The following is a 26,049-nucleotide window of genomic DNA, read 5'->3' on the forward strand; positions in this document are numbered from 1 at the left end:
GTAACCCTTATTAAAACAAAATCTCCAAACACCAGTGCTGCCTCAGAAAGAATAAACCTTTTTTCCTTATTGCTGTTGGTGTGTTTTCTTCTTCTTCTTCTTCTTCTTCTTCTTCTTCTTCTTCTTCTTCTTCTTCTTCTTCTTCTTCTTCTTCTTCTTCTTCTCCTCCTCTTCCCTCCTCCTCCTCCTCCTCCCTCCTCCTCCTCCTCCTCCTCCTCCTTTCTTTTTCTTCCTTTTTTTTCCTTTTTTTGAGACAGAGTCTCTCTGTGTGTGTAGTCCTGGCTGTCCTGGAACTCACTCTGTAGACCAGGCTGATCTTGAACTCAGACATCCACCTGCCTCTGCCTCCCAAGTGTTGGAATTAAAGGCATGTGCCACCACTGCCCAGCTACTGTTGATATGCTTTTTAAAGTATCCATTTAAGAAAAAAATAAACCCCAGCAGTTGCGGTGCATGCCTTTAATCCCAGCTAGGCTGGCTGTCTGCATCTGGAGGCTAAGGCTGGCCATATGCAGTGGGTGGGGCCTTGTGGTTAGACTTCCTCAGGGGCAGCACCTGACCGCTTGCACACCTTTAGGGCCTTATCTCCTCTATGAGACAACATGTATAAAAATAATTTTAGGTTCTGTGGATGAAGTTTCAGGAATTCTCTCCTCTTTATACAAAAACAACAACAAAAAAAGCACACTGAATTTTCTAACAAGTTAGCTTTGACTTTGGAACCTTTGGGAAGTTTTCAATAAAAGATACTGCAAAAGAAAGTTGACCACTTAAGAAAGTGAATGTGAGACAAGACCATGAAGAATTTAACATGAGTTCAACCACTTGTAGTACACGGGAACTCTCGAACATGCCATGGTGAATAAGAAAGGCACAGCAAGGAAACGGTCAGATGCAAGTACAGGAGATTTCGAATGATGAGCTGTTTACTCGCATGGACCAATCAGGATAATCTGCTTGGTGATGATCACTGAAATAATTCAACAAAATATTAAGATGGTTCACTGTGTTAGACTTAATTCTAATGTATTTTAAAAAGAAACTTTCAATATTCCACATAGAAAGTGTTACTCATTAATCACTTAGAATTACCAGCCTTTTCAAAAACAAACAAACAAAAAAAGAGACCAGGAGGTGTTGAGTCTCCTAGAGTTGGAGTTACAGGAGTTTGTGAGCCCCCACGACATGGTACTGGGAAAAGAAACTTGGGTCCTCTGGAAGAATTAGGAAGTATTCTTAACTGCTGTGACATCTTACAGCCCTGAATTTAATTATCTACTTTAAATTATTGAGACATCGTCTGCCTTTTGTGTTCATATATGTATAAACCTAGATTTTCCCATTGTTAGGAAGATCTTGGCCTAATAATGTAGGCAGAATGTGTGGGTTTTTATTAAGTAAAACTTTCCCTGTGTTGGACTTCCTAACAATGAGAAGCCCAGCTAGTCTTAGGAGCCTTGGATGTAGCAGTAACCCCAAATGGCTAAATATTACAGGTACTTCTCCACAATATTTAAAAATTTTTCTTCTATTTTTTTCTAGCTTCCTTGATTCATTTTTAATTCTGTTTCTGAATTATGCTACTGAATATGTGCATCTCTTATGATTTAAATCTGCAAAATGGCTCTGTGTCTGTTACCTTTAAAATAAATACAAACAAAGCTGTCTTTAAAAAAACTAGATTTCTCAATAAATATATCCAACACCAAGCTCCTTATCTACTTATAACATTGGGATGCGAATGAGCCTTTGAGGTCCATATGCTTTCTAGTTATGAAAATTTTTAAATGAAATATTGCATGAAAGTTTCACTTGTGTAGGAAATATATCAAAATCTGACTGCTCTAGTTGAGATAGAGATCTAGCTCTTGAAGGCTCCACAAACCAAGTCTATCTACATGGAGGCTGACAACTGGACCACATGATACACTGTATACCACTTGGCCTTGTTTAGTTCACAATTGACTAAGTCAATCAGAGCACTGAGAACAGTGGTGTGTTCTAAATTGTAGTCAACATGCAGAGAAATCAGATCGCCTGTGAAGCTTCTAGCTTGACATTTTGTATTCCCTTGTGGAAATCTAATCATTATTAAAACATTAATATTCCATAGGCCTCAAATTTTCAGCAAGCATTTACAAAAGGGATCTTTGCTCTGAAGTAACTTAGGAGCTCTTCCTAGGTTGTCCTTGGATGTACAACAGTTCCAGCTACCATTTTAACAAGTTTACTGACTCTCCTGAATGGAAACAGTTTAAAAATATATAGCAACTGTTGCTGTGCCCTACACTGTGGAACTAGGAAAAGCATGGCAAGAGACTTCTGTAAGTAAAGCTTCTTTGAAGACACAGGACCAACTGTAATAGAGGTAAAGAGTTTTTTTTTTTTTTTTAAGAATAAGGAGGTCAGCAAGCTGGCTTAGAAAGTAAAGGTTGATAACGTGAGTTCCAGTCCCCACTATCCACTGGATGGAAGATGAGAACTGATTCTCACAAGTTGTGGTCTGACTCCATAGGCATACTGCAGAATGCATGGGGCCTCTACCCACACACAAGTAAGTAAAGGTAATTAAAATTTGTTTAAAGAATGAGGTTCATAGGATTGTGGAGGTTGAGAAAATTTGACATCTGTAGTCTGGAGACCTGAGAGTGAGGAGAGCCAGCAGTGTAAATTATAGTTCCAGTGTAGAGTTCCAGTGTAGAGACAAGAAATTACTGAAGTTCCTTCTCTCATTCCTTATGTCCACTCTTACCTTCCATTCCATCTGGTAAGCCCATGAAGGAATTGGTGCATTTGTGCTGGATTCGATGATTTAGAGAACAGATCTAATGTGTTACGCATATTTGGAGGAAACGCTATCAAAATAAAAGTTCTTGCCTTTGTCAGCAACAGGTGTATGTTAAGTACACAGTTCTTGAGCCTTTTGTTCAAAACTTATGAGTTGAATAAAGTCCATTCATGTTAGGGAAATCCCTGTGGTTGGTTTACTCTGTTTACCAACTCACCTGTTACCTTCACCCAGAAGCATCCTCACTAGGAGTAATGGTTCACCAAATATCTTGCCTTCCTATGTTCCAGAAAAATTGAAAGATTCATCGTCAAAAGGCTTAAGTAGGGAGGAAGGGCCTTAGCAGGTGACCCTGAAACATTGCCACAAACTAAAGATGAATTTACAATGTGTTCATCTAACAGTGTCTACCTTTCAGAGCTCACTCTGCATCCATGTGTTGTACATGCAGATGCTTTGATAACCTCTAGCTTCAACTTTCATGTTGCTTTCCAAAGATGCAATTGCCCAGCTGTGAAGAAATATGTGTTTTCAATCACTAATCCCGTTAGGGAAGAAAAGAATGTTCTGAAACATTTTATGATAGTCTATTGGTTTATAACACATTTGGGAAGACAGGGAAAGAAAAGTTATAAGGCCATTGTATCTCATGATTTGGCAAGAGAAATAGCATACTGTCGGCAGCCCTTTACATAGTTTCAGTGGCATAGTAAGAGAATGCCAGCGTCATGCATTCATGCACAAACAGGGTCCCAGGGCTTGGAGGTTGATCAAAGGCTGGTTTCTCTTTGGAGAAAGTTGATTATTTGGTATGGTGGGGTCCAACCAACCATTTCTCCTAAGAAGCTGCTTCAGAATATAATAGCCTAGAGGAATCTACCCCTTTGGCCGGCAAAGGCAGAGCATGGGTGGTTAATGATCATTTTTAAAAGGACTTACACTGTCCTGGTTAGTCTAAGTTTGTCTCTTGGGTGTGTGATTTGGCAAAGAGCCGTCACTCAATTTTCTCACTTGCTACAGTGATCTAATTTCCCACTGACCTAGAATATCTCTGACCCAGAGCAGACCTCAGCCCTGCAGAGAAGCAGTGAGGCTTGAAGGCAGGTGAATTAAAATATCATGTCCCTTTAATTCTGTGCTTTAATGTATATTTAGAGAAGGACTTTCCTTATTTAGTAAACACTCGGATCTGGGGGCGGGAAGGGGGGTTGGTATAAGTCATTCCTAGGCTAGTTTGTAAGAATCTGTGGCTGGCAAATTTATTTTAGCATAGATTAAATTGGAAGTCTAAAATAGAAATTATTAAGTCAATGAAGTACCTTTCAATTATGGGAAAACAGCACATGTACCTAAAAGAAAACAAGCTGAGCAAGCCAGAGGAAATAATCCAGTAAGCAGCTCCCCTCAATGACCTCTGTATCAGCTCTCGCCTCCAGGATCCTGCCCTCCTGGAGTTCTGTTCTGATTTCCTCCAATGATGGACTGTGATCTGGAAGTGTAAGCCAAATAAATCCTTTCCTCCCCAACTTGCTTTTTGGTCATGATGGTCTGTCACAGCAAAAGAAACCTTGACTAGGACTGTTGGAACTCCAAAGCTGAGTGCCTAGCTCACAACGAAGAAGCCGAAGGACATTTTACAAAGCATCTGGCCTTGAGAAGCTCTCAGGGTAGCTTTCACCATTTTGTGTTGGTTACGAGCAACTGGTATTTGAGAAGAGTTAACTAACTCGTCTGGTGATGCGGCAGTGGCGGGGCTGTAAATAGCATGTTACACAGAAGACACTGACATTTGACACTGGAGAGTGTAATGTATCCCTATCCCCATGCCCATCCGCTCATGGTGTACATATATAAAGATGAGTTCTTATTGCTATGTTTCCTGTTTCCCTTCATGCTTTGTTCACATTAGACAACTTTCTTGGATTGTAGCTCACCAACACCACTTTGTTGTTTTTATTTTTATGGACGAGCATGTGCCTGTTTATTTGTGTGTGTGCCACATGCATGAAAGTACCCAAGGGGAGCAAAAGAGGGTGTCAGGTTTCCCTGGAACTAGAGTTACAAGAAGTTATGAACACCCCAATGTGGTTGCTGGAATTCAAACCTGAGCCCTGTGCAAGAGCACATCAAGTATTCTTAACTATTGAGTCATCTCTCTACCTCTCTCTAGCCACCTTTTTTTTTTTCCGAGACAGAGTTTCTCTGTATTGCTTTGGAGGTTGTCCTAGGACTCTCTCTGTACACCAGGCTGGGCTGAAACTCACAGAGATCTGCCTGTCTTTGCCTCCCGAGTGCTGAGATTAAAGGCGTGAGCCATCAACACCCGGCTCTAGCCACCTTTTTAAAAGATTGTTTTGGGCTAGTTATTTGAGAATTTTATAAAAGTTTTGATCATTTTAATACCACCTCCCCATCTCTCCGAAGGTCTCCTTCCCTGTACACCCGACTTAGTGTTCATTTTTTTTTCTTTTATTTAAACCATTAAGGCCAATTTGTGCTTCCCAAATATTCTTGAGTGTGTGGCCTTCCCTGGACTATGTATGCTTGATGCATCATAGGCTACACCTTAGAGAAAAATTGATTCATTCTCTCCTTGAAGCTACCAATTACCAATGTAGCTCCTTGGCTCAGGGTAGGATTTTGTGTCCATCTCCTGTCTCCCTGCTGGGATGTGGTCTGGCTTGGGCTTGCACAGGTCTTGTGCATATTATCACAACTGCTGTGGGTTCATATTGCAGCTGCCCTGCTGTGTCCAGACACTGTTCCTTGTAACATCCCCCATCTCTGGCTCTTGTGCTCCTTCCACTCCCATCTCTGGCCATGATTTCTGAGCCTTGGGAGGAGAAAGTGAGAATATAGATTTTATTTAGAGCTCTGCATTCCACAGTCTCTTGTTCTCTGACCCTTGGGCAGTTGTGAGTCTCTGTGTTAATTACCATCTGTAACTAGAAGCCTCTCTGATGAGGCTTGAGAGATGCATTAATCTGTGGCTACAAAGCTAAGTGCTTAGAGGATGGTTTAACACTGTACCCATTTAGCACCTCTAATGCCAAGAAGCTATGCTGCTAAAAAATGCCTCAAATAAAGATAGCCTTCCTGAACTATGTTTAATCTATGACCACCCATTATATACAGTTCTGTGGTTTCTTGATTCAATGACTATAACAAGTGCCTGACATTTTATTTGCTTGGGATGTTCTTTGGTTAGCATAGGTAATTCTCTCTCTCTCTCTCTCTCTCTCTCTCTCTCTCTCTCTCTCTCTCTCTCTCTCTGTGTGTGTGTGTGTGTGTGTGTGTGTCTGTCTGTCTGTCTGTCTGTCTGTCTCTGTCTCTGTCTCTCTTGTTTTTGTTTGTTTGTTTGTTTTTTGAGATAAAGTTTCTCTGTGTAGATTTGTAGACCAGGCTGGCCTCAAACTCACAGAGATTCGCCTGCCTCTGCCTCCCAAGTGCTAGGATTAAAGGCTTGCACCACCACCTCCTGGCTAATTATTTCTTACCAAACACATCCTTTTGTACCAATGTGATAAAAGAATAGTTCTGGTTTCAGAGGAGAGCATTTAATTTATTGCCTCTCCACCCAGGGTTACCTTTCTTTCTGCTCATAATCCTTACAAAGTAAAGCCACTAGTTCAGCCTGATTCAGTGATCACGCATGGCCTCTCTTTGGTTCCATTATCCTCCATACTTGGGCTCACGAAGATATGATCAGCCCCAGGGATTGAATATAAGATTCTCCAAAATCATCCTTCAGTACACAACAGACCCAACTGAAATATTTGTAATCAAAGAAGCATATTCTTATGGTGATTTGATGGTTTGGTTTGTTTGCTTGCTTGTTCATTTGTTTGTTTTTCTTATGTGTGTTCAGATTTCTTGTTTGTTTGACATTTCGGTCTTTTGCTTAGTTTCTTTGAATTTTTCCAATTTTCCAGGCAGTTACCATTTCTACATTTTTGTGGATAAGTTGAGTGTCTTATTTGTTATTACTCCAGAGAAGGAAGTGAGTTTGATATTGTTTATGTGTGAAATTGGCCAAAATATCAGTTCCATACCAGATTGAGAAGACTGAAGAAGGGGCATGGAAATGAGAGAGACAAACTGAGAGAGAGAGAATTTGCTGTTGATTTGGTGCATGTAAGATCCTTTGGACACCGAGTCATTCAGAGATAAATGAGTTAGCTGCCATCAGAGGCAGTGAGTCTCCATTCTCCATGTGGATTTAGGCTTATTCAATCACTGGATAAGTTATAAAGACTATCAAAGAATCGTTGGATTAAGAATATCTTATTCTTTCCAGATTTCATAATGAAATACCAATACTTAAGGGCAATATACCCTAACCCATGGGTGTTGGACAGTGTCTCCATCCTGGATGTTAGGGCTCCAAAGGGAGAGAGACATAGGAGAGACATCTCTATGCACAACAATTTTTGTAAATTTGGTTAGACAACAAAGAAAAAATGATTTGAATTCTGTAGCTTGATCTAATGACCTGTATTCTGTAATTGCTTGATTGCAACAAGATCTGTTTGTAGGAAGAGCCTAATTAGAATTCTGTGAAGCTCATCTTTCATCTTCAAAATCATACTTGTCTCTATAACCAAAAGTATGTCCATAATGTTTTTTTTTTGTACTAACATAGGGGGTGTTTCTTAATGAGTTAGCAGAGGAGGCCACCAACAAAGAACACCCAAGAACTTAGAAAAAGAAGGTGAAGCAGGTACTGAAATACCGCAACCACACAAACCCCAGTCCTCAGATGCTCTTGGGTAGAGCAGCACGGAACAACCTTGCATACCACTTGTCAAAGTGCCATCTGTGATTATAACAGAAGGTACCAACTTCATTCATATTGGAAAGTGATCGAAGCAAAAGCCTATGGTCATTTCTATATGCATATCTTCAGCATGGCAATAATTTTAGAATGGAAATCAAACAGGCAAACTAAAGTCTTCATATGTTACAAATGAAGTAACTGGCAGATAACATGACATGAGGAAAACATGGGAATATGTATAGGATAAACAGCACAATTGAAACCATGACTCTCCATCATGCTTTTAATTGACTGTATGGTGTGGCTAGGACACTTCTCTGAGAGCCAAAGAGCCTCAATTTGGGTTCCAGCTGTGACAGAAAAGGCCAAGCAGGTACCTCTACATCTCCTTTGTAAAACAGGGCAAGTGAGCTAAATGCTTAGGACTCTGCCTGTTTCTCCTCATTACCCAGGATAATATTTTAAACATCTGTTTGAAGCAGGGATTAATCATCTTGCCTTTGTTGTTCTTAACCTGTAACAAAATATCACAGACAGTTTAGTCTGCTGAACTATTTCAAGGATTGCAGGAAATCTTACAAAATTTCATCTGCCAATTTAGCACAATTTCTGAAGTTACAAATGCATTAAAATCTGTATGGTGGTGAGTTAGAACCTATTGTCACAAAACAATTATCTACACATCCCATTGTATACCTTTGGGGGTAATTATACCTATACCCTAGAACAAATGGATTTCCTCATAATATAAAATGAATCACAAGTGGCGTTATGTATTAGTCAGCTTGGACTACTGTGCAATAACAAAATAGCACAGACTGTGGGGCTTAAACCAACAGAAATTTGTTCTCTCTATACTGGAGGCTAGACTTCAAGGACCAGAGTGTTGGTAGATTTAGTTTCTTCTGACACCTCCCTCATTGGCTTGCAGACTGCCATCTTCTTACTGTGTCTTCACATGGTCTCTCTTCTAAAGCAAGAGCATCTGTCAAGGGTCTCCTATATCCCTTCTTTTTTTTCTTTCTTTTCTTTTCTTTCTTTCTTTTTTTTTTTTCGAGACAGGGTTTCTCTGTGTAGCTTTGGAGCCTATCCTGGCACACACTCTGGAGACCAGGCTGGCCTCGAACTCACAGAGATCCCACTGCCTCTGCCTCCCGAGTGCTGGGATTAAAGGCATGCACCACCAACGCCTGCCCCTTCTTCTTCTAAGTACATTAGTCATCTGGGACTAAGAATCACTTTAATCTTTTCAGTTTTGCTAAATTGTCTCTTTGAAGACCCTGTGTCTAAATACAATCACTTTCTATGATGCTAAGGAGTTAGCATGTGATGGGAGGTGTCCTTCTGTATGCTGTGAATATGTGTTTCTCTTATTGGTTGGTGAATAAATGGCGATTGGCCAGTAGTCAGGCAGGAAGTATAGGTGGGGCTACCAGACTAGGAATGCTGGGAAGAGGGAGACAGACAGGGAGATGCCTGGAAGACTCTATGTAGCTGCTGAAGGAGTAACATGCTGGAGCATTATGGGTAAGCCACAACCTCATGGCAATACATAGTTTAATAGAAATAGGTTAATAATTAAGAGAGATCTAGCCAATAAGAAGCGTGAGCCATTGACCAGTTTATAATTAATATAAGCCTCTGTGTGTTTATTTGGGACTAAACGGCTTCAGGACCAAGCAGAACAGAAAACACCATCCTCAAGCATATATGAATGTGAGAGCTACAATTAAGTAAGCTTCTAAAAGACATGTTAACCTCAACAGCCAGGGAAGAAAATTTTTAACCTAAATACTAGCCATGTAGTCTGTGCCCTCTATCTGCTAAGTGAACACAGTGACAAATTGTATTTGAGCCCCATTCCTAGTGTTCAGACTTTCTGTAAGCCAATCAAACAATGCAGAGTCCCGTTGCTCAGTTAGTCCTCTTGTCCTCACTGTCATGTCTTCCCTACCACATAAAGACACTCCATAGGAAGAAATGAAACCTTGCCCCTTTTGAATAAAACCCCATCTTTGTGATTTTATAATCTTCAAGGTTTATAATCTTCAAGGAGGTTTTCACATGACTATGAGCTCATGACCACATCTCACAAAGTCTATGAGCAGGATGTGATATCTGTAATATTTTTACAGACAGACAGTCAGACAGAGGGGTATGCAGCTTTCTGCACATCTAGGAAGGCTGGTGAATGAGTCAGGCATGGGAATGAAAAGCATTCAATTCTTTATCTTCGGTCTCTGTTTCTGAGTCAAAACGTCATTTACTATTAATGGAAGCCTAATTGACTTTACAGTGAAGGTTCCAATCTGCTTGGATAAGAGAAAACATGAATTTGAGCACCTACTTTGGCAGTTCCTGTTCCTTGGGTGACATTACTCCATGGTTCCATCTTTTGGCAATATTTACCAAGCAACCTCCTTGTGCCAGGCACTGTTCTGGGATCTGGTGATACAGCAGTAACAAAGCACATATGGACATTGCTTCCAAAGAATTGACAATGTAGTGGAGAAGATAGGAAGTACAGTACATTACCAAAGTAATTCCCAAGAGTCACAACTCCTGTGAACAAAATAATCTTGGGAAGAGTAATGGATTTTGAGAAGGAGGCAAGAGCTAATTACAATGTAGTAATCAGGAACAGCCCCTTTAAGAGAAAATTATACTGTCAACCTGACTGATTTAAAAAGAGAGAGAGAGAGAGAGAGAGAGAGAGAGAGAGAGAGAGAGAGACAAGACTGTCAAAGGAAGACTAGGTGTGATTTGTGCACACTGTGTATCTGTGTAATTCACTAATATAGATAATTATTCATCTTGACCATGTTTTAATTTTGATTCTCTCCCTCCCCTCCTTTCTGCCTTCTATCCCCTCAACTCCTCTGAGTGTGTGTGTGTGTGTGTGTGTGTGTGTGTGTGTGTGTGTGTGTGTGTGTTTGCATTGAAGTGAGAAAACAACTTGTAGGAGTCAGTCTGTTAGTTCTCTCCTTTAACCATGTGGGATCTAGGTCATCAGTTGCTCTTCCAGAGGACCTCGGTTCAATTCCCAGCACCCTCTGTAACTCACGTTCCAGAGATTCCAACAATACCTTCTTCTGGCCTCCATGGCATCAGGCACATACCTAGTGCACAGACATACATACAGGCAAAATATCCATACACATTAAATAAAATAAGATAAAATAAAATAAAATAAAAATTTAAACAAAAATAAAGGATCTAGACATCCAAAGACATGGAGCTAAGAAAAGAAAGTTTGGACGCTCTGAGACAACACTGACTGGAGTTCAGGACAGAAAGAAAACCAAGACTGAAGGAGGGGAAGATGATCAAGACAACAGGTCAGCTGATTTCATGTGTGACCTGTAGGCCAAATCGAGAGGATCTACTTTTACTCCAGTCGAGACCATCAGAGGCCACTTAATCTTTGAGAGACAGCATTATCTGATTTGTATTAACATCTCATAATCCAACTTCGTTTGCTTCAGTTGTATTGCCTGCAAAATTCTTGTAATTGCAGCTACTACTCTGCATGTTATTTGAGAGGATTTGATATATTTTTTGCCAATCTAATATGTGTTAATTCTGTCATTGTTAAATTATGGACATATATAAGACACTTTTAAATGCAAGTCATGCCCATGCTTTCAACAATTTCATTTTCCACACCATTAATTTAGTCTTCCTGTTAATTTCTTTTACTTTTAAAATCACATTTATTTATTGTGTATGTATGCATGTGGGTGCATGTGTTTAGGAGTGGGGGTGTGTGCATGATATAGCATATGTGTGGAGGTCAGAGGACACCTGGAGAAAGTTGGTCCTCCTTTTCTACCATGTAGGCCCCAGGGATTTCCTTTTAGAAATGAATATTCTCCTGACCATAATTGAGGATCCTATTTTATAAACTTCAGGAATCTATTTTGTTACTAAGAACACTCCAGATCCTTCCAGACTTGTGTCATGCTGCAAGGGCAAGGGTATCCATGAGGTTAATACAGAATGGGGCTAAATCAACAGTGATGATTCTTCAAAAGGATGGAACACTCCAATTATTTATCCAGTGTGTATTCAATGCCTGATCAAGTGTGTTGTGCTGGATGTGCCCTACCAGATTCTGTGCCTGTGGTCCCTGCTCTGGAGGGAAATAGAATTTTGCTGAGCTGATAATATACACCCACACATACCTCACATACATATACACACACCACACACTGTCAAATAATACAAATCACTATTTTATAATATCAAGGGCCAGAAAATAAATCCTCCAAACAGGAGGAACAATGAACAACTTAGATTTGGTATCTCCCCAGAACCTAGACTTTGTTTCACACTGTCTGAATACTTTGTCATCTTTCAAGGTTTTCCCAGTGAACAACAAGTTTTTGCTGTTGTTTCAAAATGTTGCAAATCCATCTCCTCAAAACTATGTAGCTAGCTGGAACTGGAGCTGAGACTGTCTTGTTTCCTAACCAATTTAGTAGGTCCAGTCCTGGGAAGAAAGTCACACCATCAGGTTTGAGAGCATCCACAGATACTTTGGGGAACTGATTCTTTTTTCCCGAAGCTAGTTTTATTTATTATTTTTCCCTATGGTAAAAGAAATGTTCATGATTGGAAATGGCAGAAAATGAAAACAATAGAACATAAGCACTTGAGAATCAACTCACAGTCATATATCTGATATATAATATGTAGCTAAACAAACGCGAGATGCCACACACTGGTTTGTAACCTGATGCCATTACTTACCTAATATATGATGAATCTTTTTCCATACTTGAAAATATATCTCTGTAGCATTTTAATGTTAGTATAATATTTCATATTCTGTGTATTTTTATATCAAAGCCAATGGCTTTCATACATTTTGGTCTCAGGACTCCTGAGTTAAAAATATTTTTTTCTCAGTTAAAAATTATTGAGAGCTTTGAAGAAAATATTGGCATTTTTTATGGTAGGGTCTAACTCTGTATCTTGGAGTATCCTGGAATTTCTTTTGTGCTCCATCTTGGCTTTGAACTTATAGCAGTCTGCCTGCCTCAGCCTCCATGTGCTGAGACTACAGTCATCAAATAACTTCTATTTTTATTTTATTCTTTGAATATTTCATTCATGTACATCATACATTTGGTTATATCCAACCCCCTTTCCTCTAACTCTCTATGTCCCCCACCGCTACACACTAAATCCAATTAGTGCTGCTCTTGTATACATGGGTTGCACACTGGGGCGTGGGCAACTTACCATTGGCCAGCCTCCCACAAAGTGACTCTCCCCCCGTCAGCCAGCCACCAGCTGCCAATAACTGCTTAGCTAGGGGTGGGGTCTTTTTTGAGCCCTCTCTGACCTGTGATAGATTTTTAACTCTCTTAATGCAAGTTTCCTGTAGATAACCACAGCTTTTATAGGTTCTTGTATACAACAACCATGTCATGTTCAGATGACAGCATCTCACAGCACCCCTCCCCATCCTTTGACTTTTACATTCTCTTTGTCCTCTTCCTTGATCTTCTCTAGGCCTTGAGATGAGGAAGGGCTTTATGCAGTTGCCCCCTTATGACTGAGAACCCATAATCACTTATTCCTAGAATTTTGATTACTGCCCACTGCAAAAAGAAGCTTATGTGACTAAGGTTAAGAGCAACCTCAGTCTATAATTATAAGCGTAAAAAAAAATTAGAAAGCAATTGGTAACAGGATCATTTGGCAAAATAACAATAGTAGGTTTCACTGGCACCTGTGACATCCTCAACTATAGGCTTTTGACTAGGTTTACAGCACAAGACATATATTCTCCCTGAATAGAGCAGGACCCAAATTCATTCATAAGACGTTGGTTACCCCAGAACAGCCATACCACTGTACCAGTAGTACATCTTGTCTTGAAAGTCAGTATTGTAGCCTGCAAGGTCTTGTGCTCAGTAAAACTATTAATATCTTTTCTTCCCAAGCAAACTAATAACATGTGCTGCTATGAAATCTTGCCAGCAGGGAAGATGTTCCCTAGTCATTTGAGATTTGTTTCTCTATACCCTGTAATCAAAGTGTGTGGTGGCTTAAGCAGTTAGGCTCTACCTTCTTTCTCTGGTTAGCAACAGCAAGCAATGTCAATAGACTGTGTTATTATGAAGACCTCTGGAGCCCATCACACATTTTCTTAGTAAATTCCTGTGGCAACACTGTAAGATACATGATCTTTAGTTTTGATTGTTGTTTATTTTTAAGACTGTATTTTAATTGCAATATCTCTCCCTTCCCTTTCCTCCCTTCAAACACTTCCATACTTCTTTCCACTCTCCTTCAAATCCATGGCCCCTTTTTGAATCAGTTGTTATTGGAAATATGCCCAGAAGAGGTGTCTGTATTTCAGCCTTCCTAACTTGAAATCTCATGCTATCAGTTGTAACAGTATCTGCTGCATCTATGGCCAGAGGGTGTGGAGGGCAGGAGGCAAGTGACCATTTAAGCTGAGTCATATGTAAAAGTATGATTTGGAAAATGGTCATGGTATTTCTTAGAGCTTAACCTATTGTGAGAGCTTCATTTTTCAGAAAAATTTAATTTCTCTGCTAGATGCTTGGGTTACTGTACATACAGCAGCAAGATCAGAGTATTGACATGCAATTATTGCATGATACATGTCACTTTTGTATAGATGTGTTCTGCTACATTGGACCTAGTTTTACTATAATGTATTGCTATTTATTTATACATGTGTGTCTTATAGAAATAAGTTCATTGATGCATTGGTGGTGACAGTAATCACACCATCCCTCTCCTTATTGAGAGGTACCTAAGCCAATCTTACATGCATCATCTCTGCTTTCTCTTTATGGCAATTATAGGAGGGTAGGTATTAGCACCATTTTATACAGAAACTAGGGAAAAGGGAGGAAAGTTAAATAGGAAAGAGGCTTAAAGTAGGGAAAATAGAACAAGCCCAAACCTGCATCTTTTAACTGCTTTCAGCTGCTGCCATGAAGCTAGATTTTCTTTACTTTTTTATTTTATGTAGCACAGCACAAAGAAACTTGCCATCAGACTAAATAATCAGGATAAAATAGAAACAACCAGCATCCCCACATACTGTCATCCTCCAGTTTGTGACTGTATCCTACCAAGGAGAGCAGCTCTGTGCTCAGGTAGCATCTGGCCAGTGTCTCTCTCCTGTCCTAGGATGGTGACAAGCAAGAGCAGAGCAGACACTGTAATGGCTTCTCTTTTTAGAATAGCATCAATCATTTCCAAAAGGTTGGCTTATACAATATGTTAGAAATCCATAGCACGTATTTCAGTTGATACTGACCATTGGCTTGGATATCTATATCAAGTTCTGGCGTGGAGCCATGTTTGCAGAAGGAAAACAATTTCCTGTGAGAGCATCCAAGAAACTTTGTTCATAACAACCTCATGACAGTTATAGGAGATATGCATGGTGACTCAAATATAGGTCAAATTTTATAAAATACATATAATCTGTTAAAAATAAGGTCAAAAGTCAGCTTTGGAGATAAGGTTCTTTATAAGAAAAAGAATTCCATATATAAAGCCAGGAGGGTAACTCCTATATATGTACATGGGTATTTATTAATTTTAACACATGAATGGAGTACAGTAAAATAATCTATTTATAAAATAAAATATGTGAATATGTTCTTGATATCATCGGACCCTCTTGCCCTTGGGTGGAAGTGAATCAATATGATCTAAACCCCAAATCTCCTGCCTGGGAAGTGTCAAGCTGACACCGTCTGTGACTTGGAGAATGTTCCATCAGCCCCTTCTCTTGCTTTCCATTCATGTCACCTCAATTCTGTATCAACTGAGGCACCAAGCCCCGCCTTTCGGAACAACTCTGGCTCCTTTCCCTCCCAACCCCTCACAAGCCATCATACACAGGCACTGTAAAATGTTCACAACTTTTCAAATGACTTAGGGCTTATGCCCTTGGCACTATTTGGATACCTCATACCTCTAACTTACCCACCCCATTAGTTCCTCCTCTCTTCCTCCAGATTTAATGAGGAAAACTATTCCTTTTCACACGATCAACAGTTCTACCCCAGCGCTCTCAAGTCTGTCTATCTCAGACTGTCTCTGCTTTCTAAATAGAAATTGAGGAAAATGAAATCATCTTCTTCTTCCTTTGTATCTACCGCATGGACGTTGTAAGTGATATCTGACTCTTCACAGCTTTAATATTTGTGGGATGACTAACTTCTTTGACACTAACTAGATAACGGGATCTAACTGACATAAGCATACAAGAGACCCTGTGTTTCATGAGATTAAGAAGTTCAAGGGATGCTAACCTAAGGGAAGTTTGATGCAGGGACTCAAATGAGTGTTCAGGATCTCTCTGTATCCCACAGCTCTTTCCTCTTCAGGGAAGGTCCTCACTATGCAGAGGCCCTTAAAACATCCAATCCAGTCCTGAAAGGGGATATATCCTATGTTACAATGATCTGACCTTTAGTTACATAATGCTTGTATATTCTTGTATTTAGTTTAGGATGTTGCTTGGCATATAATGAGTATCCAATGCCTATTTGTGAAATTTAATTGTTTACTTAACTGATGTTTATTTCCTACCTGTACTCCTTATACCTTAAGAGTATAATAGTAAACTGCATCAAGCCTGGTATCTTCTAGCAACTATTACCCTGAAGAATACAGATAATAAAGTTCAAATTTTTTACATACTATAAAGCCTATAAATAAATTAAGAAGACACTGATGACAGGCACTGAGTAAGGTGAGACAGAGGAAGGACTCCCTTAGGATGCTGGAAGAGCCTGTTTAAGAAGAAACATTTAGGCGTAGATCTAAACAATAAGAAGAACCCATCCAAATGAAGATAGAGGAGAACATCTCAGCCAAGGGAAAAGTGGTGTGAGGGCCCTGTGGAGTGGAGTTAGCAGGTTAACTACAGAAGGGAAAGTTGGAAACACTGAAACACAACCAGAAAAGAGAAGAGTGTCACTCAAGTCAGGAAGGTAGACAATGGCCCACTGATAGAACATATATATGTGAGAAGCCACTTGGATTTTATTCTGCTAGGCAATGAGAAGCTACCAGAAGAGTGTGCATGTAACAGTGATGTGATTGTACATTTATTTTTTTCATTCCTGGTGAAGTAGACATAACGTAAAACTTGCCATCTTAACCCATAGACTATTGAGTACTGCTAAGTGTGTTTATTGTGTCCTGAAGCCCAATGCCAGAACTGTTTTATCTTGTAAAACTAAAAGCCACATCTGTTAAATAAATCACATTTCTATAGCCCCTGGAAACCATTGTTCCTGTTTCTCTGTGGATGTGATTGCTCTGCACACTTATGGCTCATTAGTGTACTCGTACAGTCTGGGAATTTTGGTCACTGGCTTATTTTACTTAGCATGTCATCAAACTTGTTCATTGTGTAGCCTTTCTATTGGGAGTGAAGAAGTATCATTTCCTCAAGGAATATATGCACTTATTTTCCATTTGTGTGTCATTTGATGGTCTGCTTTAATTATTTGTCCCCTTTTTAATAGGGTTATTTTGTCATGGACGCTCCTTACATATTCTGGATAGTCACTCTTATGGGACTCATGATTTATAAATATTTCCACTTTCCTGTAGAGTCCCATTTCATTCTATTAGTTATGTCACTTGGTCATTGAAAGGTTTTCATTTAGATATACTCTAATTATTCTGATTTTTTTTCTTTAGTTGATAAAGCTCTTGGTGTTATATCCAAGAAGAGTCATTGCCAAATCTAATGTCATATAACTTTTCCCTCTGGTTTTTATCTCATGAGTGAGTGCATGTTTGTGTGCATGAGTGTGTGTGTGTGTGTGCATGTGTATGTTAAAATCAGGTGTCTTCCTCAACCTTCTCCATATTACCTTTTGAGAAAGGTTCTCACTGAACCTGGAGCTTACTGATTAACTAGACTAATTGGTCAGCAAGTCCCAGGCGTTCTCCTCTTCCCAACAACCCAGCACTGGGATTGTAAGAGCATACTACCAAGCCTGGCTCTTTCATATAGTGCTGGAGAGCCTAACTCAGGTCCTCATGGCCATGTGTCAAGCTTTCCCAACAGAACCACCTCCCTAGCCCTTCCCCAAATGTGCTTTTGTATGAATGTTACAGTTTTAGCTTTCATATTTAGGTCAATTTATCTTTTTAAAAATTCACTGTGACTTCTATTTGGAAACAGATGGTAGAGAGGGAGGCCAATGAGGGAGGTCTCTTTGTAGCAAGAGATGATGATGACTTGGATCAGAACAGCAAGTTGGAGAAGGCTCAATTCACCTTAACATAAAGCTTCAGGTTTATTTCCATAGTAATACCAACTGCCAAGTATTGTGTGTCAGGCTGAGTGGAGACTGCTGCTGGGCTAGCTTTCTTAGGACACCCAAACACCTAACCAAAATATTTACCCCCCCATTCAAGTTCCATTACAGTTTGAGGAGGGCACTTGGAAAGCACTGGCACATGAAACATAAGCAGAAATCTAATAAAGATTTTGAAATTAATTTTTGCTTTCTTTATAAAAGCACCACACTTGCATTCTTCCTGAACAAGACATAAGACTAGAGTCAGAACATCCACTTGCTATAAAAGGTAAAGCGGGAAGCAGGCCAATCCCAGGATGCTAGCCTGAACCCTGGGACTCCGTGCTTCTAAAATCCAAGGGAAACAAAACCCAGCTTGGTTCAGCCCCCTGTGCTGGAGTTGTGTGATACACATCTGGGCACAAATTCCTCTCAGACACAGGCATGTGCTAAAAACTTAGGCATGTTGCTTTTTTTTAATTTTCAAAACAGCTCTATAATGTAGAGAAATTTTTCTCATTTTAAAGATGGTAACACTGGAAGTTATATGTACAGCTATTTGACACATTGGGTAGAAAACATAGAAAGTCTAAATGTTAAAGAAAAATAACATAAAATTCATGCATATCATGAGTTGAAATAATAAAACTAAATAATGAAGAGAGACAAGGGATCATGTTCCTTGTCTGGAAAACTCCTACAAGTCTGCCAGCCCCAGCTGAAAAACCCACCCATCTCTCAGTAAAACCTCATCAGCTGTCTTGAGATAATATCAGATCCTCCATTGTCTTTGCCCACACATCTCTCTATAATAGCATTTTGTTTTCTTAGAAATGGTATTCTTATACATCTTAGCCTCTAAACTGTGGGTGATTTGGGGTGAATAGCCAGGTCTTACTCTTTTATACAATGACTGGTACAACAATTGCCATGCAAGGGTTTGAATTAGCAAAGCCTTGTGAGTAGCAGCAATAAAAAAATCTAAAGTTTACTTGCTTTTATACTGGAAACCACAGAAAATGATGGTCTGCTACAAGCAGCTCTCATAACCAAAGAAAAAATACAAATATAGGAAGGTATCAGTCAGAAGGAATCAAGAAGAAATAAACTTCAGAAACTAAAACAACTGCAATAATGCAAATTAGGATCTTCCACTAGATTTATTTGACAAGATGGGGGCCTGCAGAATTTCCAGGAGGGTGAGCCATGTCTCCTTTGGTTTTGGTTAGACTGTTAAAAATATCCTTTTTTTTCTTAAAGCTACTTTAATAAGACCCAAGTTTGAATACATTTCTGCTTTTTCTTCTCTGTGAAATCTGCAAAAGTAAATATTTGAATATTCTGGCTCAAGACAGATATTGAAAGGTAGATCAGGGATCATCCATCTTGTAGGAACATACACAATCTCATTTTTCCACTGAGAATTTTAAGACACACAGCAGAAGACCCTGTTGATTGACATTACTGTTGAGCATAAGGCCAGTGGGACCCTTCCTTTAGCACTCAACACTCTAACCTCCCCCATCTGCTCCTGTCCACTGGAAGCAAAGGTTATGTCTACCTAGAGCCTGTGTCCCCACTTTTAGACCATACCTCAACTATGTGGAAGCCAAAATTTCTTCACGTGACCCCAATCCTGTTTCTATGGCCAAAACAGCCTCACCTGGGTTGACCCTTCTCTCAGAAGACTAAGTTATAGCTGCAGGATAGCCAAGAAGTAGTTCCTAATGAGGTGTGGTCAGGTAAACATGCTTCCACACCAAGGTGACGATGTCACCTGACCAGTTCTGACGATGCTGTACTGAAGGCATGAGGTACCGGAAGATGCAGAGCAGGCTGATGCCAGCTCCAAGCCGCCATGTTATGTTCCACAGCTTCCCCTCAGCTGTACAACTGAAAACTCAAATCTTGCCTTCCGGGTCATTATTAGAAATTTTGTTTTCTAAAATAAAGGAAGATAGGATACATTTTACTTAATAGTTGGTTGTCCAGATTTCTGACTTTCATACTGGGGCAGGTATAGAATCTAGACTCCGTTTATGCTCTGGCTCGGGACACCAGTGATGTTAGCCATGAGTCATGACAATAGTCAGTAAATATAATCAAGAAAGAAGATGATAAAAACTCATAGAAGACTGTTAGATGAAACGGTTTTCTCTTCCCAAACCGTGGTACATGGGATGAGAGACGATCTCAGAGTCTGCCCAAGAGCTATGATCCAAAATAAATGTTTATTAAACACTTGCGGATGAGTTAATGAAGAACAAACATGTTCACTGCTGTTTGCATCCATAAATAGCACTGTGTATATGCTATAACTTGTGGGATGCAAGGAGGCTCGGCATGGTCAGCCCCACCCCCAACTCTACCCAGCAGAGTCTGCATACCGAGTTATTTTCTTCCCTGGTCACACTGGTTCTCTGGATCCCTCACTGCTTGACTTCTCAGCATTGTCTTTGCCCAGTTTCATCATTCTTCCTCATCCTAATCTAATAGTAGCCAATACCAGTAACTCCTAGTCCCTAGAAATCCCCAGTTCCTGTGAGAATCATCACATCACTCATTACAGTGGTGCTGGGAATCCCTTTTTCCAGTGAGATTTGGGCGTGATTGTGTTTACATTCCTATAGCCTCTAGCACAGAGATTCACACCCACCAGCATGGAGGAGAATTGATTGAATCTTCATTGAATGGATTCTGGGTGTGGTAGAACTATTTTAAGACAGGTTTGTTTGTTTTGTTGTTTGTTTGTTTGTCTGTCTGTCCCAGAATTGGTGCATGAATGCTTTTTGCTAAGGGCCTAGGTTCTGGCATCAGGCTGTCTGAATTTTTACCCTTGCTCTGCTATTTCCTATGTATATTATCTCAAGCAAATCATTCTGTTTCTTTCTGATACCCAAAACAACACATTTTTACCTAAAAGTCGTGATACATTGATAGAGAATAGAATCAATATCATGGGCCAAAAGTGCATTTTTGTTTTTTAAAACACAATAACATAGCAAAGGGTAGGTGATCAGAATGCATAGTGCCTGGTTAGGACTTACTTCCAAGACAATTTTTTTGTAAGATTTCCTTTAAGTATTTACTTATTATTTATTTTTAAATAACAAAATATTTTATTACCTATAAAATCAGAGCACAATAATATTGATTGTCAAAATTGATGACATTTGTATAAAGCTCATAAATGGGGAAATAGTGCAGGATTATGTTTTTGTTTTTCAAAAACATTTTTTGTGCATTAAACTAGATGATGTGAAGTAATTTTCTGTCTCCATTTACTAGACATATAACAAAGGAACACAGTCACTCCATGTGCTTAAGCATCCAATTCTTGTTTTGTCAATGCTGTTCTCATAAATAATCATAAAAGTATATGACCTCAATCAGGGAAGTAGGATAAGTAGATGAAGGGAAATTGTCTTTTCAATTGCATAACTGTTAAAGGGCTAACTTTAAATATCGCTGAATTTCAAGATTATACTTATAATGTTCCAAACAATTGTACAAATGAAACATTATGCAAGAGATGGCAGCAATTATAAAGTAAGATTTGGTGAATTAATTAATAAAAATGATGAATTATGTTGTATATCTGTCAGGTGCCAGGTGCTACTTTCATACTGAGCCTGTTTCAGGCATCACTTCTACTAGACACAGCCTTTCCTTTGATAGTTGTATATGTTGGGTTTCCTGCCTTCCAAGGTATGAAACAAAGGTAGTGTAAACATTTTTCCTTTTATTGAAAATAGATTTTTTTCTCATATAAATGTCCTGATTAATGGTTTTCTCACCCTTTACTCCTCTTAGTTCCACATTTCCCCTCCCATCTGGGTCCACTCCCTTTCTGTTCACATATTTTAATAGGCAATGGGCTGTGATAGAAAGTATTTTATAGTGAGTTACTCTTAAATACTGTTTGAATGCCATGCTGTATAGAATGACCTTGGAACTGGAACCATCTTCTACATATCTTCTTTATATGGTGAACACATACAGTGTAGTTAAGTGAGTTAACAAAAGCTTCTTGAATAGCTACATGTGAACTGGCTCATTACATGAGATTCTTGCCTATGGTCAAGTACCCTTGCTTAGGATGGTGTATGTTCACCATCACATAGCACATTTCAACATGAATCAAGATGAAGAGGGCTGACTGAAGGGTAGGTGGAAAGTTGAATTGACTGGGAAACTCCATTGTTCAAGTGTGCTCATTGTTGTTGACAAAAGCCCTTTGGAAAGTTGAAACTGAATACTATTTCCTTGCTTTTCCCCCTCTGCCCTGTACACACACTGATAAGTTTTAGGCATAGCAAAGAGCATAGGAAGGATATGAGCTGGCAGTGAGTTTTCATTCAAGAAAAATAAGGGTAACTTTGTTTTGAGAAGAAATGTCATGTATGAATTGCATAGACTCATAACCTTTAAGCAGGGCGTGCTCTCTCATGCTTGATGATGACCTTTAGGTATAATTTCTCTAAACGTTTTATTATATTTAGAAATTGATTTTCAAGTTAGACTTCTATCATGGGTGCATATATATTATTAAAAACTTCTCTACTTTAGAGTACCCAAGTCACTGAAAGAGTTTGCGTTTGTGATTAAAAAAAAAATGTTGGTAGAGAAAATGAGTAGAAAGCATAATCAAGAGGTTGTTAAAATTTGTGAATGACTTTAATTTGGGAAATTGAAAGTCATTGGTGGTGCCTCATGTGGCTTTTGTAAAGAACCTCGCAGAGAGTAAGCCCTGAAGAAATGTTAATTGAATCACATCTGTGAAATTCATAAGTAAAGTGATCATAGATGCTATAAAGATAGTTAAACTATATGGAGCACTTGTGATGTGCCTGCAGCAAGCTGAGCACATTGCAAGCCTTTCCGCATTTAACCTCAGGGGACTGCAGAGGTTGACAGACCGCATTAGACCGTTACACACATGAAACGCTGAGGCTTAACAGCTAGTAAGTACAGGAATGGGATGTGGGTTCCGAGGTGGGAAGTAAAAGTCAGTATTGGATCCAGTTCTAACATCTTAGGGGAAATTCCTTGGGCTACTTTCCTTTTACTAGAGCCTTCTGTCCCCACCTACTGTGGCCTCACCAGAATTATTTTCCCAGTTATTTTTAGAGTTTTGAGAAACTGGATGTGCATTTCAGAGAGACAGAAAAAGGTAGACTGACATGTATCTGCCTACAGGAGCCACTTGCTGGGAGTAGAGGTTGGAGGAGGTGAGGGTTGCAACTGTGAGATTTGAGGGGGTGACTCGGGCTAAGACACTGATCTACTTAAAGAGGTCTCTCTCCCTCCTATTCAATGGGCCCTGACACCTCTGTGCCCTGGATCTGCCAGTCATGTTTCTCCTTTTTGGAAAGAGTCATTTCAGAGAGAATAGCCTGAGAATAGTCTTTGTGGAGAATAGCCTGGCTCAGCTTGACCTGCTGGCTGATGTAAGGGCAGGTGGAGACCTGTGAGGTGACTTTATGCAGAATGATCCATTACACAAGGGTCTTGATGATGCACTTCCAATAGATCCTTCTGACCCTCCACTGTGGACTCTCCATTCCACAAGGGTAGTAATGGCGAGCTAGACAGCCAAGCAAATGATGGAGGGGAGTGGAAGGAAAGCTCAGATAGTAGGAAAGAAATTGTTTGAGGCCATGATAGGGAAGTTGGCCAAATTATTCTCTTCAAGATGTCTTGGCTCCAATCAATGCCTGTTTTCCACATTTAATTTTACATTTTCAGACATTCTTTTTCCTTAAAGAATACATTGTCTTTTCTTCTGAGTAATGTGTTTAAGTCTTCACTTAAGACAGAATTCTGACATAAGACAGAATTAAAGCCACAGACACCACTCCATGGGCTTCTATGAATGATGATCTCAGGGTGTCTGTCACATAGAACTTGTCAAAGAGGAAGACAGGTTTGTGCTTTTTCCAGATGATTCCTGGGATCTGTAAAACTGTCATAATACCTGTACACAGTTTGTAGAGAAGTAAAAAAAAAAAAAACTGCCTTGTGACCTTTTGCTTTCTTACTCTTCATAGTAGAGTTCTGTGGCCATGTAAATTTTGTCCAAACTCCATGTATAAACCCACCATTTGAGGCTCTGAGGGAGTACAAAAAAAAAAAAAAAAAAAAAAAAAAAAAAAAAAAAAAAAAAAAAAACACTTTGGCTCCCACTGCGCAAGGCCTTTTTGTTTTAGAAAGAGAAGGTGGATCCTCAGCTGGGAAGGAACATAGAAAAAACAGATGCATAGGGCAGAGGGAAGAAATATCCCCAGTTTGTGATGTAAGACACCTTCAGCAGGTGACTGAACAATCAAGCTGGGGATCTGTGTTGGCAGGGTCGGGAAAGCAGGGAGCATTTCAACAAAGGGCAGCTGGAAGGAGTCAGCACCACACTGCTCACTGTGTTAGCATTAGAATCAGTCTCCTCTTTCTAGGGAGTCCACCTTGTAACTGGAGTCTCAGAACACCAGTATCTGCACCGGACTTTAAAGTCTGTCCAATCCCATAGCTAAATTTAATTCAAACATCAAGAAAAGGACAATATTGTTAGTCCTCCACTTCTCCGATGGTACAATAGAGGCCAAGGTTGTTAACTCTGAGTGACATAGGACTAGCTACTTCCCAAATCATGGGTCATTTCTATTGTTTGGAAACAGGCAGATAAAAAAGGTTTCTAGCCAATTAGACTATGCCTATCCATGTGAATCCAAGCTAAAAGGGTCTCACTTCTCTAGACACCACAAGCTAACTTCAATATAAATAGATATTTCTGCTGTGGTTATTTTATATCCAAGACTTTTTAAAGTATTCGCCCACTGAAGATTCTATCCCTACTTAGTGCCAAACTATATGAGTGCCAAATTCTTATTTTGACACCAAAGATGAATATTTTATCTAGGCAGCAGGATGATTGGGAAAGGTAATTCACTATCTTGGTTGCCCTACTTAAGAAGAGATTCTTTATACTTAAAATTAAAAATAGCTGGATTTTGCAGCAAAAGCCTAATGCCACACACCCACTGTAAAAAGTCTACCAGCTCAGACCCCAAGCCCTGCATTCTCTACTATCTCTGCTTTGTTATAGGTTCCATGCCCAACCTCAAAGATTATTGATGAAAAAATAATTTTCCTTTAGGTTCATTTTTAATATCCACAAGTATATGGAATTTTCACTGTGAGGAAAAATGACAGGTAACATATATGTGTAAATTCGTGTTTTAGAGAACATTTGTTCTAGTTTAATACATAGAAGAATCATAAATGAATGTTTTCCATGTATAAATGTTGCTACTCAGAATTAGAAACAGTGAATGACTTGCTCAGAATTTAGCAGCCAGTTGCTGTCAGATCTTGGACCAGAATCCAATTCTCTGGATAGTTCATTGAGTGTCTCTTAAATATTCCACAATGATTCCTTCTCTGATGGGAAATTCTAATGGAATAATTTACTTTATAAACAAGCAATGAAGCTCTTTTAATTCATACATTTACTCACTCATCCAATCAGTATTTTCTGAGCCCTAAGCATATGCTCTAATCTAGACACCAAGAATGCAGCAATTAATAAGTGGATGAGGACTATACTATACTACTGAAATCTATGTAAATATGCATACTTCTATGCCTATGTATATTATTTGTATGTCCACTTGTGATGGATATTAATAAAATATTTCTAACTCTGCATGGCTGAAAGAATGAAATTTTCTTATTCCTGTATACTAGGAGAGGATAAGACTTCATCATGGATATTTTAGTTTTATGGCTTTAGTAGGAAACCACTGTTTCCAAATGTTCACACTAATGAAGATGAGTGACATGGATATGGATCCATATCCATAAGCTAAAATATGGCTTTGTGATAAAATTATTAACATTGAGTCTCAGAGACTAAGAACAACATGTTGAGGACATTTTAACAAAGCCAACAAGAAACCAAGCAAAACTAAACAAGATAACAATTGGGGCCATATGTGTATGAGGAAAAGCTATTTTTTAGAATTAGAAACACAAATTGGGGAGGCAGAGGTTAGTACAGAGGAAAACATCCAGGGCTATTTTAATTGTATTAGCAATGTTCTAGTGCCTAGAATATGTAGTGATTTCAGGGTTGTCCATTTTACCATTATGATTTAAAGCTTTTT

General features: G+C 39.3%; 1 non-coding gene across 1 annotated transcript; it reads left to right on the forward strand.

Moving 5' to 3' along the window:
- Nucleotides 1-23,399: 23,399 nt before the first annotated feature.
- Nucleotides 23,400-23,463, forward strand: LOC113835567. Its single transcript, XR_003485213.1, has one exon. It is a non-coding gene; the product is annotated as a small nucleolar RNA SNORD62 (small nucleolar RNA).
- The last annotated feature ends 2,586 nt before the right edge of the window (nucleotides 23,464-26,049 follow it).

Source organism: Cricetulus griseus, chromosome 4, assembly GCF_003668045.3.
Source record: "Cricetulus griseus strain 17A/GY chromosome 4, alternate assembly CriGri-PICRH-1.0, whole genome shotgun sequence".
Lineage (NCBI taxonomy): Eukaryota > Metazoa > Chordata > Mammalia > Rodentia > Cricetidae > Cricetulus > Cricetulus griseus.